This window comes from Bubalus kerabau, chromosome 8, assembly GCF_029407905.1.
Source record: "Bubalus kerabau isolate K-KA32 ecotype Philippines breed swamp buffalo chromosome 8, PCC_UOA_SB_1v2, whole genome shotgun sequence".
Lineage (NCBI taxonomy): Eukaryota > Metazoa > Chordata > Mammalia > Artiodactyla > Bovidae > Bubalus > Bubalus kerabau.
Window position 1 is genome coordinate 59,022,462 of NC_073631.1, and position 19,239 is coordinate 59,041,700.

At 38.5% G+C, this 19,239-nt stretch overlaps 1 protein-coding gene across 2 annotated transcripts in view; it reads right to left on the reverse strand.

Annotated features, from left to right (window-relative positions):
* The window catches only part of LSMEM1 (leucine rich single-pass membrane protein 1), a 193,817-nt gene that overhangs the window by 106,440 nt on the left and 68,138 nt on the right, over positions 1-19,239 (reverse strand). For both annotated transcript variants that reach the window (XR_008717855.1, XR_008717854.1), the window contains exon 4: positions 11,644-11,845. The gene's annotated coding sequence lies outside the window, so the exon portion shown is untranslated. The remainder of the gene's footprint in view (positions 1-11,643; positions 11,846-19,239) is intronic.

Genomic DNA, 19,239 nt, shown 5'->3' on the forward strand with positions numbered 1-19,239 from the left:
TTAGCAGCAGCAGCAGCAGCATCTATGTAAAATTGGTAAATCAAATCATTAACATGGTATATTTGGGGGGAAAGAAGACAAAAAAGGGACTTTAGCCCTAACCATATATATTTGTTGTTGAATTTGAATGTAGAATCAGGGGTGATTTTTAAAGTATCTTCTCTTCTATATTTTCCAGATTTCCTACAATAGCCATATATTAGTTTTATAATAAATGATATCTTTTTAACAGTCAAAAGCAGTTGTTTACTCATCACCAGTTCATTCATCTTTAAACTTCAAAAAAGCCACAAGATTAATAAATTGAATATTATCGAGTTAGTCCAAAAGGGAAATGGTGTACTATTATTGATAGAATATGGTTCTTCTCTTCAGCTGTTTATGGATGTTTGTCTCACGGTAACTTTTTAAAAATCACATTTGCTTAACAACGTTTATTACATATCTATTACATACTTGGCATTTTAACTGGCCCTGATGCTATGAAAAATTACAGCTCGTCCTTCCTTGAACAGCTCACAATCTATGGGTAATAGACCTGTGGTAGAATATATTGTGGTTTCCTGTGATAAACAACAATGTGTGAATTAAATGTGGTATGGACCTTGCAAGGGAGCTTCCCTCCTGCCTGAGAGATATGGGAAAGGGTTCATGGAAAGGTGACATTTGAAATAGCTCCTGAAGAAATAGCACAATGCTGCTGAAGGTAATTGCAACACCAGGTCATTACATCTTTATCAATCCACTAAAGAGTATTAAGACTCAGCACAAGATCAATTTGCAATTTGATTTTTGAACCAAACAAAAACACAAATTTCTAACATATCAGAGATGCTTAGTCCATGACAGAGGTACTCTTAAGAGTCCCTTGGACTGCAAGGATATCAAACCAGTCAATCCTAAAGGAAATCAACCCTGAATATTCATGGTAAGGACTAATGCTGAAGCTGAAGCTCCAATACTTTGGCCACCTGATGCAGAAAGATGACATTGGGAAAAACTCTGATGCTAGGAAAGATGGAAAGCAAAAGGAGAAGAGAGCAGCAGAGGATGAAACGGATAGCATCACTGACTCAACGGACATGAATTTGAGCAAACTCCAGGAGAAAGTGAGGGACAGGGAAGCCTGGTGCACTGCAGTCCATGGGGTTGCAAAGAGTCAGACATGACTTAGTGACTGAACAACAACAATAAGACAGAGGTACGTTTGACTGAGCTGAGTGGGGTCTCTAGAACTGGTATTATTACAAGTTGGGGGAGTTGTCTAGGTTGATACAATTCTTAACTCTTAAAAAGTAAGTCGTGTGATATAAATGTTCTGGACAAAATTAAAGTAGGAAATAATTTAGGGATTAAGTTTTGAGTCTTTAGGTCCTTTGGTTCAAAGTGGAAGTTCTGGTTCCTGCAACATCCACTCTCTGTTATCCCAACAGAGACTCAAGTGAGAGGGAGTCAGATGAGCATGAAGGTTAAGTCAGTATATCTCACAATATGGTCCTCAGATGAGAAGCATCAGCATCACCTCCAGATATGGTAAGAAAGGGAAATTCTCAATGCCCACTCCAGACTTACTGAATCAGAAACTCCAGAGATGGAGTCCAGCAACCTGTGTGTTAACAGGCTCTCTAGGTGATTCTGATGCATACTGCACACTCAAGTTTGAGATCCACTATGCTAAGGTAAGCTCTCAGTCATTAGTGTACAACCAGGTATCAGATTTAATTTAACCAGCTATCTTTTATTTATGGACCAGTGGTGAGGAGGAAGTGTGGCAGGAAGGAGGATTTAAGAGAGATATTTTGCTATTTTTCTCAAATACATGTATATACATAATATTTAACAGAGTGTGTTCGAATAAAAATATTCTTTTTGTTTTACAGAAAGCCCTTCAGGTGGTAGAATAGGTCTTTCAGATCTCTATTGCTTTTGGACTTCAGAGGATCAATGGAGGCTCATTCTCCCAGGATGAGTCTTTACAATGACAAAGCAGACGATCTTTGATTTGATATGACTTGGGGAAGCCAGGAAGATGCTCCTTGCCTCAAACACATGTCCAACCAGAGGCCATGTGACTAAAAGTCTACTGTCAAAGACTCATTTTCCCCCCTTAATCTAAGCATTTCCCTGAGTATCTACCCAAATTCAAATCCCATCTGGAGCAATAATATTTCAAACTCTGACCAGTCTGATTCAATCATGAATTCAATACTGACAACATTTTCTTTTAAAATGAGAGGTTCAGGAAGTGTACACAGTAAAGCCCTGGCCCACTGGGGGAGGGGTATGATTCTGATAAGGGAAGAGGGGCATTAGTCATTGGAAATAAATTTCTACTTTTTTACCCACAATAGATGTAGATTCTTCAGAGTCTAATTCCAGCCTAAATTTAGATAAGCCCTCCACCCCTTCAATGCCTTAAATTCTCATCTGTCAAAAGTCTAACAGGTTTAGGGTTTTTAAAATGTTTGGAATTGAGCTGCAGGAGTTGCTTGTATATTTTTGAGATTAGTTGTTTGTCAGTTTCTTCATTTGCTATTATTTTCTCCCATTCCGAAGGCTGGGAATCCAAAGGCATCTTTTCACCTTGCTTATAGTTCTCTTTGTTGTGCAGAAGCTTTTAAGTTTAATTAGGTCCCATTTGTTTATTTTTGCTTTTATTTCCAGTATTCTGGGAGGTGGGTCATAGAGGATCCTGCTGTGATGTATGTCAGAGAGTGTTTTGCCTATGTTCTCCTCTAGGAGTTTTATAGTTTCTGGTCTTACGTTTAGATCTTTAATCCATTTTGAGTTTATTTTTGTGAATGGTGTTAGAAAGTGTTCTAGTTTTATTCTTTTACAAGTGGTTGACCAGTTTTCCCAGCATCATTTGTTAAAGAGATTGTCTTTAATCCATTGTATATTCTTGCCTCCTTTGTCAAAGATAAGGTGTCCATAGGTGTGTGGATTTATCTCTGGGCTTTCCATTTTGTTCCATTGATCTATATTTCTGTCTTTGTGCCAGTACCATTCTGTCTTGATGACTGTGGCTTTGTAGTAGAGCCTGAAGTCAGGCAGGTTGATTCCTCCAGTTCCATTCTTCTTTCTCAAGATTGCTTTGGCTATTCAAGGTTTTTTTGTATTTCTATACAAATTGTGAAATTATTTGTTCTAGCTCTGTGAAAAAATACCATAGGTAGCTTGATAGGGATTGCATTGAATCTATAGATTGCTTTGGGTAGTATACTCATTTTCACTATATTGATTCTTCCAATCCATGAACATGGTACATTTCTCCATCTATTAGTGTCCTCTTTGACTTCTTTCACCAGTGTTTTATAGTTTTCTATATATAGGGAGAGGGTGGGATGATTTGGGAGAAAGGCATTGAAACATGTATAATATCATATAAGAAACTAATCTCCAGTCCAGGTTCAATGCAAGATACAGGATGCTTGGGGCTGGTGCACTGGGATGACCCAGAGGGATGGTACGGGGAGGGAGTTGGGAGGGGGGTTCAGGATGGGGAACATGTGTACATCCATGGCAGATTCATGTTGATGTATGGCAAAACCAATACAATATTGCAAAGTAATTAGCCTCCAATTAAAATAAATAAATTTAAATTTAAAATAAATAAATAAAATGCAGTATGCAAGTTTGGGCTAGAGAGCAAAATTCTTCATGGAGAAAATACCCTTAATAACTGGTAATATTTTATAGTTTTATAATAATAAAAATAGAAAATAATTTCAAAAAAAATTTTTGACGGTCTTTGAGCGTTAAATTCCAAGGCCAAATTTGCCTGTTACTCCAGGTGTTTCTTGACTTCCTACTTTTGCATTCCAGTCCCCTATAATGAAAAGGACATCTTTTTTGGGTGTTAGTTCTAAAAGGTCTTGTAGGTCTTCATAGAAAACCGTTCAACTTCAGCTTCTTCAGCGTTACTGGTTGGGGCATAGACTTGGATTACTGTGATATTGAATGGTTTGCCTTGGAAACGAACAGAGATCATTCCGTCGTTTTTGAGATTGCATCCAAGTACTGCATTTTGGACTCTTTTGATGACCATCATGGCCACTCCATTTCTTCTGAGGGATTCCTGCCTGCAGTAGTAGATATAATGGTCATCTGAGTTAAATTCACCCATTCCAGTCCATTTCAGTTCGCTGATTCCTAGAATGTCGACATTCACTCTTGCCATCTCTTGTTTTACCACTTCCAATTTGCCTTGATTCATGGACCTGACATTCCAGGTTCCTATGCAATATTGCTCTTTACAGCATCGGACCTTGCTTTGATCACCAGTCACATCCACAGCTGGGTATTCTTTTTGCTTTGGCTCCATCCCTTCATTCTTTCTGGAGTTATTTCTTCACTGATCTCCAGTAGCATATTGGGCACCTACTGACCTAGGGAGTTTCTCTTTCAGTATCCTATCACCAGACCACCTGACCTGCTTCTTGAGAAACCTATATGCAGGTCAGGAAGCAACAGTTAGAACGGGACATGGAACAACAGACTGGTTCCAAATAGGAAAAGGAGTACATCAAGGCTGTATATTGTCACCCTGTTTATTTAACTTCTATGCAGAGTACATCATGAGAAACACTGGGCTGGAAGAAGCACAGGCTGGAATCAAGATTGCTGGGAGAAATATCAATAACCTCAGATATGCAGATGACACCACCCTTATGGCAGAAAGTGAAGAGGAACCAAAAAGCCTCTTGATGAAGGTGAAAGTGGAGAGTGAAAAGGTTGGCTTAAAGCTCAACATTCAGAAAACAAAGATCATGGTATCTGGTCCCATCACTTCATGGGAAATAGATGGGGAAACAGTGGAAACAGTGTCAGACTTTATTTTTGTGGGCTCCAAAATCACTGCAGATGGTGACTGCAGCCATGAAATTAAAAGACACTTACTCCTTGGAAGGAAAGTTATGACCAACCTAGATAGCATATTCAAAAGCAGAGACATTACTTTGCCAACAAAGGTCCATCTAGTCAAGGCTATGGTTTTTCCTGTGGTCATATATGGATGTGAGAGTTGGACTATGAAGAAGGCTGAGCACTGAAGAATTGATGCTTTTGAACTGTGGTGTTGGAGAAGACTCTGGAGAGTCTCTTGGACTGCAAGGAGATCCAGCCAGTCCATTCTGAAGGAGATCAGCCATGGGATTTCTTTGGAAGGAATGACGCTAAAGCTGAAACTCTAGTACTTTGGCCACCTCATGCAAAGAGTTGACTCATTGGAAAAGACTCTGATGCTGGGAGGGATTGGGGGCAGGAGAAGGGGACGACAGAGGATGAGATGGCTGGATGGCATCACTGACTCGATGGACGTGAGTCTGAGTGAACTCCGGGAGTTGGTGATGGACAGACAGGGAGGCCTGGCATGCTGCGATTCATGGGGTCTCAAAGAGTCAGAGACGACTGAGCGACTGATCTGTTCTGAGCGTTAAATATGTTGAAGAGGAAAAAAAAAATCCATATCAGTGTATGAGAGAGAATCATTCTGGCTAACTTCACTCATTACTCCTATTATTAGTGCCAATCTAAGACCATCTAGAGTCCTTGATGAATCTAGGGAAGTCATTTATCTGGCACACAAATACTATTTCCTGGTAACAGCTTGTTTCACCCCAGTGAATGAAAGGTTGATTAAATTATAACCAAACGTTAACAGATGCTCAAAGCCTTGACTTAACTTTTGTGAAGACGAAACTGCAGCGGGAAGACAAGTACTGTTTTTCATTAAGGTACACACTTATATTGCTTATTTCATATATTTTGCTTTCTTCAATATTCCTACAAGATGAGGAGAAAGGATTCCCTATATTTTAGTATACAACCAAGCTAAGTGGTTAATTAATAACTTAGACAGGGACTATAAACCACTTCCCCTGTCGTCTAATGAAGAATAAGATGTCTCAGGATTTTCTTTCCATTCCTGGCAGCAGAGGTGCTGAAGAGATAAACAGCTAGAGCCGTTAACATAAATCATTCTCAAGGAGATACACTGTGTGACCTTTGGGGGAATCATTCACACTTGTATAACACTGAAACCCAAGGAGCTCAGAACTCTTGGGGAAAGTTATTGTGCATATGCATCTTATATATTTAATCTTGCCACCCCTTAAGAAAGGAAACAGACACAAAGAGTTAAAAATACATTTCTTGGATCTACATTCCCCAGCAGGGAGAAACCAAAGAAAGCCCTAATCTTGACAGTAAAGAATCTTCCTGCAATGCAGATACCCAGGTTCAATCCCTGCAGAAGGGAACGGCAACCTACTCCAGGATTCTTGCCTGGAGAATTCCATGGACAAAGGAGCCTCGAGGGCTACAGTCCACAGACTCACAAAGAGTCAGACATGACAGAATGACTAACACTTTCACTTTTTCACTGTGACATCCTAGTTCTCTCTGTTCTTCAGGTTTTCCCTTTACAACAGAATTTTCTTGACGGCAAAGATACTCTTGGGCAATAATTCTTGATTCTCCATCCCCACTTCCACACCCAAAAATCCTGAGCCTCAAAAGAAGACACTAGCATCCTCCTTGTGCTCAAGACTAAACCCTAGGAAACATCCCAGATTCATCTCTCCCTGTGCTCCACTCCTAGTCTATGAAACCAACCAAGTCCTACTTCCAATTTACACACATCAACCCTACCATTTCTCACCACCTCCACTGACACTCTCTCTGCCTTGCCACCAGCATCCCTCACTTGAATCCACTTCCCTTGCCCCCCACAGTCCACTCATTACAGAAGAGTTTGAATCATCTAAAAATACAAATCAGATTTATAACAGTCCATTCATTACAGAAGAGTTTGAATCATCTAAAATACAAATCAGATTTATGACTACCTTACTTCAAACTTCCCTGTAACTTCTGAGTATAATTTGATTTCAAATTCCTATCATGATCTATAAAACCCTGACTAGCTCTTTATCCTTCCTGTGTTCTCTTTGTCTGCTCAGTTAGGACACTTCAACATCACTGATCCTCTGGGTTTTTTGGTCCCTGAAACACACTCAGCTTCTTAACTTCTAAGAATCGTTCCTGGAAAGCCCATCACCCAGATCTTTGCAGAGCAGGCACCATCGCATCATTCAAGTCTCAGCACATATGTTACCACCTCAGAAGAGAATTTTCTGAAATGCTCATCCAGCCCCTGACCCAGCCATTTTATCACCTGATTCATATATATTTTCTTTGGATCACTGACATGTATGACATGTTCCTACTTCCTAAATATCTGTCCCTCTGCACTAGACCATAAACTCCATGAAAACAGGAATCTTTGTTTCACCATGGAATTCCTAGAGCCCAGAGCAGTGCCAAACACAGAACAAGCCTTGATATTTGTTGAATTAATGAATAGACTCTTCAGATGAAACCCACTCTATAAAGGTTTCAAGTTTATATGTAACACTAAGAACAATGAATTCAGCAAATATTTTTATGTGTCTATGAAGCGTCATGCACTGTTCTAGGCATTTCATTGGAGTTGACTTACATTCATCTACTAAAGTTGAATAGAACATGATTTTGACTGTAACAATATGCTGGTTAACATCCCTTTAAAGAAAAGCCCCAGTTGGGAGATTAGGATTGATATATTCACACCACTGTATATAAATTAGATAACTAAAAGGATCTACTTCACAGCACAGAGAACTCTACTCAATACTCTGTTATGGCCTATATGGGAAAAGAATCATAAAAAAAAAAGAGTGTGTGTATGTATATGTATAACTAATTCACTTTGCTGTATACCTGAAACTAACACACCATTGTAAATCAACTATACTACAATAAAAATTAGAAACCAGAAAAGCCCCACCTGAGCACATAGGCTGTACCACTCACTCGTGACGTGGGTGTTGCTACTAGGGCTTTCAAGGGCATCACTAAAATGCATGGTCTTGCTATCACTTCTGGAAAAACGAATCATAGAACACCTTTCCTGAGGATGGTGGAGGAAAAATGCCTTTGCAAGTATACAAGAATAAGGAGACTGGGTGCAAGTCCTAGGTCTGCTATTTACAACATATGTAACTTAGGACGAGTTACTTTATCTCTCTGAAGCCCAGATATACAATTTTTAAAGATGATAGCCTTAATAATTTCCCTACCTACTTCAAAGAGTTATAAACATCAGTGAAATATTGCAACTAAGAACACTTCACATCCTGAATACATTTGTGGCTTAGGATTATAGACAGGCACCTGCTCACCTACACAAAAAGGATAACAATCAAATATTAAATGATTTATGAATTATAGTTGCCACATCATCAATTAGCTCACATTCAATGCAAATGACTCTTCACTAGGAGAGTAGCTGAATCTTTCCAAACACGTTTGTTGTAATAGATTTCCCCAACAGAGCCTCATTTCTGAAGTCTCTTCCTTGACCTGTCCTTGTACTTGAGTCCTAAGAAGGAGTCCAAAGCATTCATTTTGGTCATCATCAGTAGCAATGTCTCCTTCCTAAAAAGAAACAGCTCAGAACACAGACCAACCTGTAATGACTGCAATGACATGCTTAGTAAACTAAAACTCCCCAAATCATTTCTTCCTGAAGCTAAATTTTAGCCACCAATGATGATACCAGTTGAGAATAACCGACATACTGAACCCCAAGTGTGAGTGTAACAAGCAGACAGGCCAGGATCATCCACTCTGATGGAAGAGTCTATGTGGATAATTCCTAGGCCTCTGTGGACACAGTGTAGATACTCATAATCAATGACTTTCTCTACTGGCATACATTTTCCAGCTACAGATTTGATAAAAGGGAGAGGAGAAAGTGGCACTTAAAATTCTAGTGATTTCTTAACAATTGTCCCTAGACAAACCCACATGATATTTTTAATAGTTTCTCTTGAATACCTTGCCTTGGAGGCTGTCTGCTGTTGCTCTGTCTCTCTAGTTCAAAGTCATTTGTATTTCATCAGTTATTAGGTACCTATTTCATTTGACGATTTCTTGAGGCTCCTTCTTAATTATTTAAATACTCAAGAATATAAACTAAATAAGCTTGTGTGAACGTCCAGCTTAAAAAGACTTTCCACAATTTTCTCAGATGGGCAGGTTTAAGAATTTGACCATAGAAGAGCCAGAAACATTTAAGGAGGATATGACTTTGTAAAGGAAAAAATGAGAGGTAGTTCCAGTTGAGGTATCCATCAGATCAGCTTGAGACTATAACCTAAATGTTAGGACTCATCCTTTTTTCTGTCTTACATGCCCAAGTCCACCCTCTGTAACCTCAATCCTTCTGAACCTTGCAAGGGTTAAACTGTAAGACTGACTTGTAAGTGACCAGAGTGTATAAGGAGATTCCTGGTGAGAGAAGAGGGTAACTTCAGAATCAAAGATCTTGGTGCCTGCTGCTGATTGCTGTCCCATTATAGTTCTGTAGATGGTCTCAGGGCTTGTTGGGTCTGCATCCAATCCGGAGTCTGTGTTGGGTGGCTGTTGATCTAAACATTTGTAGAGAGTCCCGATTGCTATGGAGCTCAGAATTAGACATAAGCTATATGTGTGGGGTTTTGTAAGAAGGAGGCCAACAAGTTTAATTAAAATTGAAGAACCACTGACCTCCATTGTCTGTTTTCTCCTCGTTTCTGCATTCTTTCTAGTTTGACTCACTGCTTGCTGCAAACTCAAGCTCAGAATATGCCCAGCTATGAAACACAACCCTACTCTGGCCAATGTGGACTACTTTTCTCATCCCAGCCCTAAGCTCTCTTTAGCCATCTTCCCCTGGGCACTTTCCTGGTCCCATCCTTCTCCTGAGTCTCCCCCTCTTCTCTGCACATCTTGCTATAGTTTTTTATCTTAGTTCAAAGTTCAGTATGCAAATTCATAGTTCCACTATACATGATAATTTTTGACCCAGTTCTTAGGAGCCTACTCAATGTAAAAACTATTTTCTCTCACTGATTTTAAGTACATTGTCCTAACAGACCCCCTTTACTTGCTCTTCTACGCTATTGAAGATATATATATATATATATATATATATATATATATATATATGTGCACACACACACATTTAACAAGAACTTAATGATACAGTGTGCTAGCTGGCCTGTGGAGTTATTCAGGAAAAGGACTTTTCACTAAGCATCTGTGGTTTTAAATATAAGCCAATCAGAACAGGGGTTTTGTATTAGCTATCTGTATAGCTGTCTATAAATGAATTCTTGATACTGGGCAACAGACTTAGGAAAGAATGAGTCCTCAGGCCTGGCAGGTAACTATCAGGAAATTTCTAGGTGATTTTGGCATTAAAGTGAACCTTCAAATGACCTGAAAATCCGGTCTCTAGAGATGAGCTATTTCATTCAAAATTCAAGAGGAAGTATATCTTTAAATTTGGTAAAAGATTTTATATCCTGTACCCTAATTTCTGGCTTACATATAAGGTACAAATGATATCATATACTGTCACAATTGATGTTTTTCCCAAAGGTACCAGCCATATTATCAGCTAATAAAAACTGAATAATATAGATTGCAGGTATAATATAGATTATATATATTTATAAATGATAATGATTGTCTTATCATTTAAATACTGTTCTTGTCTGTTTTAGCCAGAATTTCAAGATGGATTTCCTATCCTCTAGTTATTCAATTGAATAATAATCTCAGTACTGCTGTAATAGAATTTTTAAGTTGTAAATCCTCAAATCAATTGACCTTAACATATAGAGGCTATATGAGTAGACCTGACCTAATCATATCAGCTGTTTTAAAGGCAGAGTTTTTTTCTGGCTGGTAGCATTGAGGCAAGAAAAACTTTCTGATACACAATTGCTAGCCTTGAAAATGGAGAGGGCATGGTGCAAGGACCAGAGAGCAGCCTGCAAGAGCTGAGAACCCCTCAGCCAACAGCCAGCAGAGTAGTGGCAACCTCAGTCTCACAGCTGGGAGGAAGTGAATTCTGCCAACAACCTGACTGAGTGTATTCCTCCCTGAGCCTCCAGACAAGAACTGTTCCTCTGTTACAAACCAATGCTTTGATTTTCACCTTGCGAGACCCTAAGCAGAGAACTCAGCCAAGTTCCTGCCAGACTTTTGGTTTACCTAATAAATGAGTGGTAGGCCACTCACTTCATGGTAAATTGTTCGATAGAAATAGATAGCTAATCCACTATTCTGTAAACTTAAATGTCAGGCTTCTTTTATATCTTTTTCAAGCAGCTTTGTACAATATTCAATATCACATTCACGTGGAGAAACAGCAAGGCCACTGGGTGACCATCAGGAAAGGTCTGTTGACTTTTCTGAAGATCATGTGTTGAGCTAAAAAGGGCTATAACAAGAAAATGACTCACTTGGCTTTAATAACAAGCCTAAATAGAAGAATCACCAGAACCATCTAACCAAAATGATTCGAGCAATTGTTTTTAATACTTGATTGCATATTAGGAAGTTTTAGCAGAGATCTCCAGTGAAGTTATATGCTTAATTTTACAACAACCAATTTTCCAATAAAAGTAAGTGATTGTGAAAACAAAGAGGCAGAACTATATTGGGTGATTCAATGGAGACACACAAGTAGACTCATACTTACAGACATGCAAAAGCAGGTTTTAACATTCCACTATCCAGCATATCTCAACAGTGCTCAGCAGTGCTTACCTTTCTCCAACTTTCTGCCTCCCTCTCCACAGAATAAATATGTATAGTTGGGGGATGAGGAAGTTGGTGATCCTCAGGGACCACAGAGATGGTGCATTAATCAGAATTCCGCTGGGAAGGCAGTACCCTGTTCCCTCCACTCAGAGTCTGGAAATAGCTCAGTATGATTCTTCGATTAAATATTAATGAAGTGAATAAGACCCTGCAATACAAAGCAGAAAAAGAAATTAAACATTTCCCCAGGGGAAAGTCTACAAGTCATAAAAAATTAAAACATAAAACTAAATATTTACAAATATTATTTACAAACTTAGGGTTGTTGATGGCTCATGCCCATGGCAAGCTCACAAGTCCTTGGGGAGCTTCAAGACCTTTCAGGGATCAAGCAAACCTTGTCCTGCTTGAATGTGTGCCAGAACCACCACGTGGGGGTTGGTAGGGACAGATGATAAAACATAGACTCTCAGAACCACCCCCCGCCCAGCTAAGATGCTGACTCGGAAGGTCTGGGAGGTCGGAGACCTGGCTTCGGTAAATGTAATAAGTAACCTGAAGGGATTCTGGTGGGCATCTAATCTAGGCAGCCCTGGTAGAGCCCGTTTCTTCACAGTTGTTTCACAGATCTGGAGCCCTCACAGTGCAACATGCTGGCCATTGTTCTGCGGCTTATGCAGGACCTACACTGTATTTGTGAATTATTCAGGCACTTGGCAATTTTCTTTCACAGTTACAAAGGAGATCATCCTAAGCAGAACTTGAGAATAAACATCAGTGAATAAAACCTTTCCCATTGCTATTTCTTTCATCCACTTATTAATTCAACAGATAATGAGAAACTATTTTATGCCAAGCACTGGAAAAGGTCCTGGAGATTTAATGATGAATAAGTAAGAAATTGGTGACACAGGCAGTAAAGAATCTGCCTACAATTCAGGAGACCTGAGTTTGATCCCTGAGTTGGGAAGAGCCGCTGGAGAAGGGAATGGCAACCCACTCAGTATTCTTGGCTGGAGAATTCCATAGACAGAGGAGCTTGGGCTACAGGCCACAGGGTTGCAAAGACTTGGACACAACTCAGTGATTAACCCTTTCACTTTCAAGTAAGAAATAGCCTCTATTCTCAGGGTGTTCACAGCATAATATCATTAGTAAGCAACATAATACATTATGGTGAATGGCAGAAGAGGAAAAATACAAGGAGTAGAAAGAGTATCCCTGGTAGTAGGAACAGTGTGTGCAAAACTTAAGAGCTAAGAAGGAGGCTTAATATGGTGGGGTGGAGTATGTTTGTCTAAGGGATTGTGTCTAGTGTGTGTGTGTGCACTGCAGGTATTAAAAGGAATAATGACAGATGAGATCAAAGAGAAAGTGGGGGCCAATTTACTCCTCCTTAAAGGTAATCTCATCTTGGCAAAGTATATTGATAAACTCAACAAAAGCCATAATCCATGAACTCTATCCACATGAAGACAAAGCTAATAAGGTTAGATACTTTTATAAGGTGTGTTTTTAAGAGTCAAAATCTTCTAATAGCTTAACATTTCCTGATTCAGCAGTTCCTGTATAAATTCAGGAAGATGTGACTTTTTTCTATTTCCCATTTGCCTGATGGTTTTCAAGAAAGGTTGGTACAGCAGAAAGTGATCTATAAAGACAAGTACTGTATACTTCGACATACTACCAATATTGTCATTCTTGTAACTCACAATATTCATAGACTCTGGAGATTATAGTCCAACTGTTCACCTAAGGCAAAAATCTCTTCCAAGTTTTACCCATTCTTTTGGGAGGGAAGCATAATATAAAACCTCAATTCCCTTTGAGTGGATTGTTGCAAATTTAGGAAGCCAAACTCAAATAGTTCAAAATATAGCTTTTCTAGATTGGAATGGAAATTTGAGCTATAGTTCTAGAAACAAATGACTTGGGGTGGGAAAAAAGGTAGCGGATATCATCCAGTATACACAACAGAAAGAAGAGAAAACGTGAGAGTAAAAGAAGCATTTGTCAAGAAGGAAGTAATTGTAGCATTCAAAGGAAGGAACAATGCTATCTAGGCCAATAAAAGTTAAATGATCCAAATAAGTTAAGGTAGGCCATAGCTAAGTCTAGCCTGTGAGCTGGATATATTTGACTTGCTCTTCCAGAGCAATTTCACTCTTGATGCTTCTCTTCCCTGCTTTGTGTTCCAGAGGCTGATGTGTATGAAATGTATCTATGGGCTGTGTTGCTTCCTGGCCTCCGATTGGTCCAACCAATGGGAGACACTAGCAGATCAAAGTGAGAGAGAGAAGAGTGAGACTAGCTACATGTTCCCTTGACCATGGTGAGACTCTGTCCCTCTACCAAAGACAACATCTCTCAGACAGACTCCTACAGCTGCTTTCTCTCCCTGGGCTCCAGTAACTTCTCCTTTTCTTGCTTCTGCAGGCCTAGAGAGATGACATTTCTCTACTATTTTTAGTTCTATTGTGCTTCACCATTTCCTGCTAGTTTACTTTGACCTTGCCCTCTTTCCATACACCTTTGTAAGCAGTCCTTTTACTAAGCTCTCCTCCATTACTTGGTTTAAGTGAGCCATTTATTTTTTGTCTGCATCCTGACCAATAAGCTACCACGGACTGCATGCTTCTTACATTGACAATGCAGAGTTAGCCTGACTGTTAAAACGGTAACTGTTATTGTTAACAGTTACATAGAAATTACTAGGTGTGTTTACATACATTATCTCTTTTTTTATTCTTTATTCATGACTAATAAAACTCAGACTTAACCTGCTCTGGAGTAGTAATGATACATAATGAATGTAAATGTGGATATTTATTACTGAGTCCAAGTCTAAACTATATTCTTAAGAATTTCATAGCCCAAATGTTGTATAGTCTTTTAAAGCTGAATAAATTGGAACTTCATTATATAAATTGGCTCTGTATCCTTCATTTGGGTTCCAAGTTTCTCAAATTAGCTAATACTCATTCAAGATTTCATTTCTACTGGAAAATTTCTAAGGGCAAATTGTCAGAAGAGGCAGCATAATGAATCAGCATTTAATCATGAGCTGGTAGATATCTAAACCATATTTTACAATGATAATTGAATCAATTAAGAATAGAAGTCTTACAAACCAGTTGTTTGTCATACTTGGAATGGAAAGTCTGAGATTGTTAGACTTGTTGCCATATAAACTTGTTCCACTGTTGCCACATAGATAGATTGAAAGCGCTAGTTGTTCAGTCGTGTCCAACTCTTTGCTGCCCCATGGACTGTAGCCTGCCAGGCTCCTCTGTCCATGGAATTCTTGCAAGAAGTATTGGAGTGAGTTGCCATTTCCTTCTCTGGGGATCTTCCCAACCCAGGATCTAACCTGGACCTTCTGCACTGCAGGCAGATTCTTTACCATCTGAACCACCAGGGAAGCCCCTATAATAGATTAATGACCATATTAACTGTTTTCCCTCTTTTCAACCACTTATTTCTTCTGTATATGGACACAACCCAAATCTGCTTACTATATCAGTAAGCAAAATCTACAGAATCATTAAAAAAATTTAAAATTCTAAAGAGAAATGCAAGGAGGAACTATATCTACTGATATAATAAATCTGATAACCAACTTCATGGGATACTCAATTCCCAAAATAAGTAACTCCACAATGAGTGTACACAAAATGGAGTTAAAAGATATGCAAACTGTAACCTAATATTTGAGCAGACAGTCTGTGCCTTCCTAGTGAGGATACTGTTGTTGAAGCTCTTATGGTAAATCGAGGGAGTTTGCTAGTCTTCTTTCTAAGATAAGAGAAGGTGGATGGGACAAAGTTAGAACTTAGATTACTTTTAGAAAAGTTGGACTTTCCCCTCAGAACCCCAACCCCTATACCAAAAAGCTAAAAAGCCTAAATCGTTGAATGTCAAAAAATAAGATTTCTAATTTATAATAAAGACATATAATAATCACAACAATCTAAATGTCCATTGATAGATAAATGGATAAAAAATATGTGGTATATGTATGGGCTTCCCTAGTGGCTCAGATGGTAAAGAATCCACCTGCAATGCAGGAGACCTGGCTCCGATCCCTGGGTTGGGAAGACCCTCTAGAAGAGGGCATGACAACCCACCATAGTATTCTTGTCTGGAGAATCCCTATGGACAGAGGAGCCTGGCAGTCCATGGGGTCACAAAAAGTTGGACACAACTGAGCAACTAAGCACATATATATATATTATACACATACACACACATATATATAGTAAAATACTACTCAGCCATAAAAAAGAATGAAATAATGTCATCTGCAGCAATGTGGATGGACCTGGAGATTATCATACTAAGTGAAGTAAGTCAGAAAGAGAAAGACAAATAATATATGATATCATATATATGTGGAATCTAAAATATGACATAAATGAATTTATTTATAAAACAGAAACAGACTCACAGACATACAGAACAGGCCTGTTCCAATGGGGAATAAGGGGGTGGATAAAGGATGGAGTGGGAGTTTGGGATTAGTACATGCAAATTATTATATATAGAATGGATAAATAACAAGGTCCTACTATATAACACAAGGAACTATAATCAATATCCTGTGAAAAAACATAATGGAAAAGAATATGAAAAAGAATGTACGCATATGTATAACTGGATCACCTCACTATACACTAGAAATAAATATTGTGAGTCAACTATACTTCAATAATTTTTAAATAAGATTTCTAAAATCCATGCTTACTTCTGATATATGTGTGTCAAATATAAAATAATCCCCCTGAAAAATTGCACATAAGACCAAATTTCCTTTCAGGAGAGAAACCATCATCATTAGAGGGTATATTCCAGATGTAAAAGAATGTAATCTAGGACTTGAATATATGACTTATAATACTCAGAACCTCAATTTGAATAGCTTTTCCCAAATTTAGCAAGCTGCACTTATTAAACTTTGCCCAAGATAAAGCTTTTCTAACCAAGCTCCTCCAGTTTGAGATAAAGCTTTCCTAAACAAGGATGATTTGAGCTAATAGTTCTAGAAAGAAATAATTTGAGGGTGTGGAGAAGAGGTGGAGTATCATATAATAAATACACATAATATGTACGATAGAAGGAAGAGAAAGTATGAGAGTAAAAGAAAAATTTGATTTTTTAATAAGGAAGTAATTGGTGACATTCAAGGCACAACTTAGTAGGGGTTATGTACCATACTGTCACAATAAGCAGACAGAAAGAAAACGAAGATAGTCATCACAGTCAACAAAAAGAAGAAACAAGTTTTAAAAAGGGAAAGAAATTTCTATGCTGGTTGATCTATCTACCTAACACTATAATCTGTTTCAGCAGATTTTTATTCTTAATGGATTTATCATTATAAAGTATGGTCTTAGAGACACGTACCTGCCCATGATTAAATTCCAATGACTTGGAAATTTTGCTTATGAAAAGGAAAGTATCTATTCTTGTACTACTCTGTACTCCTAGAACCTAGCAGTTAATGCCCAGTACACGGATACCCAGAGCTTGTATCTCAAGTCAATCACTAATTCAACCAGGGTTAGAAAGGGCTCAAGACCAAGGGAAGGTGTCTTCATGTTTGAAGGGAACTGTGTATTTTTTAAGGCAAAGTAGATGAAGCCAAAGGAGGGAAGAAATTGATCATGTTAAAGAAAGACCTTGATTAAAGAGAGGCATGGAAAAAAAATTCTCAGTAGTGATGGTCAAAGAGGGCACATGAGCCTTCCTCACTGTTACTAGGAATTATTTCCATGCTTCCCTTCCACACTCCCTTCAGTCTTCCTTTCCCCTCAACTTCTTAGTCCTTCCGTTTCATTTCTCCTTTTCATCTTCTCTTTGCTTCACCTCACTTCTCTCTCCCTCCCGTCCAGCTGTAATATAGAAGTAAAATAAAAATAATAATATTCAGTTTTATAAAATTACATTGTGTTATGATTGTTCTTAAGCTAAAAGTAGGTGAATAGAATGTTTAATATTCATCTCTCTCTTTTTTTTTTTTTTTGTATGTAGCTCTAGAACAAATAGTTTTTCTATAGATAAAAGACAACATTTAAAAGAGCCTCACCATAACCTAGACTCTTGGAAAAAGAATTTGATTTTTGGTAGAGAGTGGGTGGTTTGTGACAGGAAGCATTATGATATAGTTTAAAACATGGTACCCAGGGTTAAGCAAACCGAAGTTGAAAACATACATCTACCACTTGCTAACTGTGGGATCTGAGCAAATTTCATCACCTGTGAAGTGGTGCTATTATCTTCCTCTATAAGAGTGGCTCCAAGTTGTAAATGCAGGAATGGTTTTAGCCTAGTACCCAGCACAGAGTAAATAATAATGGTAGCCATTGACATTATTAGCTGCTTTACATTTCCTAATCTCTCTGAACAGATTAATTAAGCCAAGGAAATATTCTTCTAGACATTCATCTCTTTATGGCCCCAGTTTGCACTGGAAATTTACCAATATCATCATTTTCATTATCCTTATCTAAGATCACAAAGAGAAGAAAAGGAAAACAAAATCAACCTAGTCTCTTGCTAAAATACACAGAATTAACTACTGATTGCAGCCAACTGCCCCAAGATGCAGCAATTTTGAAAGCAAAAGGTGCATGTGTTGATTTGACAGTTCAAGAGACAGATAAGCACATCAATTTTAATTTAACTTCCCAACTCACAAGCTGTTAGTCAAGATCATTGTTATGCCAATCATCTGGCATTAAATATTGTTATGATTTCTGATATCAAATCCACAGTAAAACACTTAGAGTGACAGTTCAGTGGAAAATTCCCAGTACTTCCCCTCTGTAATCTAGGCTGGTAAAGTTTAATTAAAACAACCAAATTACAAACTACCTCAGAAGATTTTGTAACAAAATTGCTGGCCGGCCTTTAGGTGATGATGGTGCTTGCTACAGACCGCTGCTTACTGTCACATGCGCTTGCTTAGATAGGAAAGGATCGCTCGTTGATTCAGTAATAGAAGCTAAGACTTTTTATTGCCCTCATTTTTGCTTCTTTTACTGACAACGAAAGTAGGAGATTTAAAGTTCCAGTTATTCTCATAAATAAGGCCAATCATGGAAAAGCAAAGGGAAGGACAGATAGTTTAAAGGTCAGGTATCTGAAAATCTACTGAAGGCTAAATAATGTAAAATCTTAAAGACTTTTAATTCTATTTCAAACACTAGCAGAAAAATACAGTTTGGTCTGGGCTCAGGCAAGTCACTGAACCCTCTTGCCCCTGCAGCTTACTCCCAAGGGTTTAGAATTGGAGGAATAAGCCAGTTGGTGCTTCAGGCCTGTTGAGTAAGTATGTAAACAGAGCACCAAGCTTCTTACTTCAGCAACAGTGTGTTTTCCTGTGAGCATTCTGGAACTTTAGAGCCAGAGAAGCCTGTTAAGGCTTGAGTGTTTCCTCATTTTTTATGGCTGAGTAATATTCCATTGTCAGAGAAGGCAATGGCATCCCACTCCAGTACTCTTGCCTGGAAAATCCCATGGACGGAGGAGCCTGGTGGGCTACAGTCCATGGGGTCGCTGAGAGTCAGACATGACTGAGCGACTTCACTTTCACTTTTCACT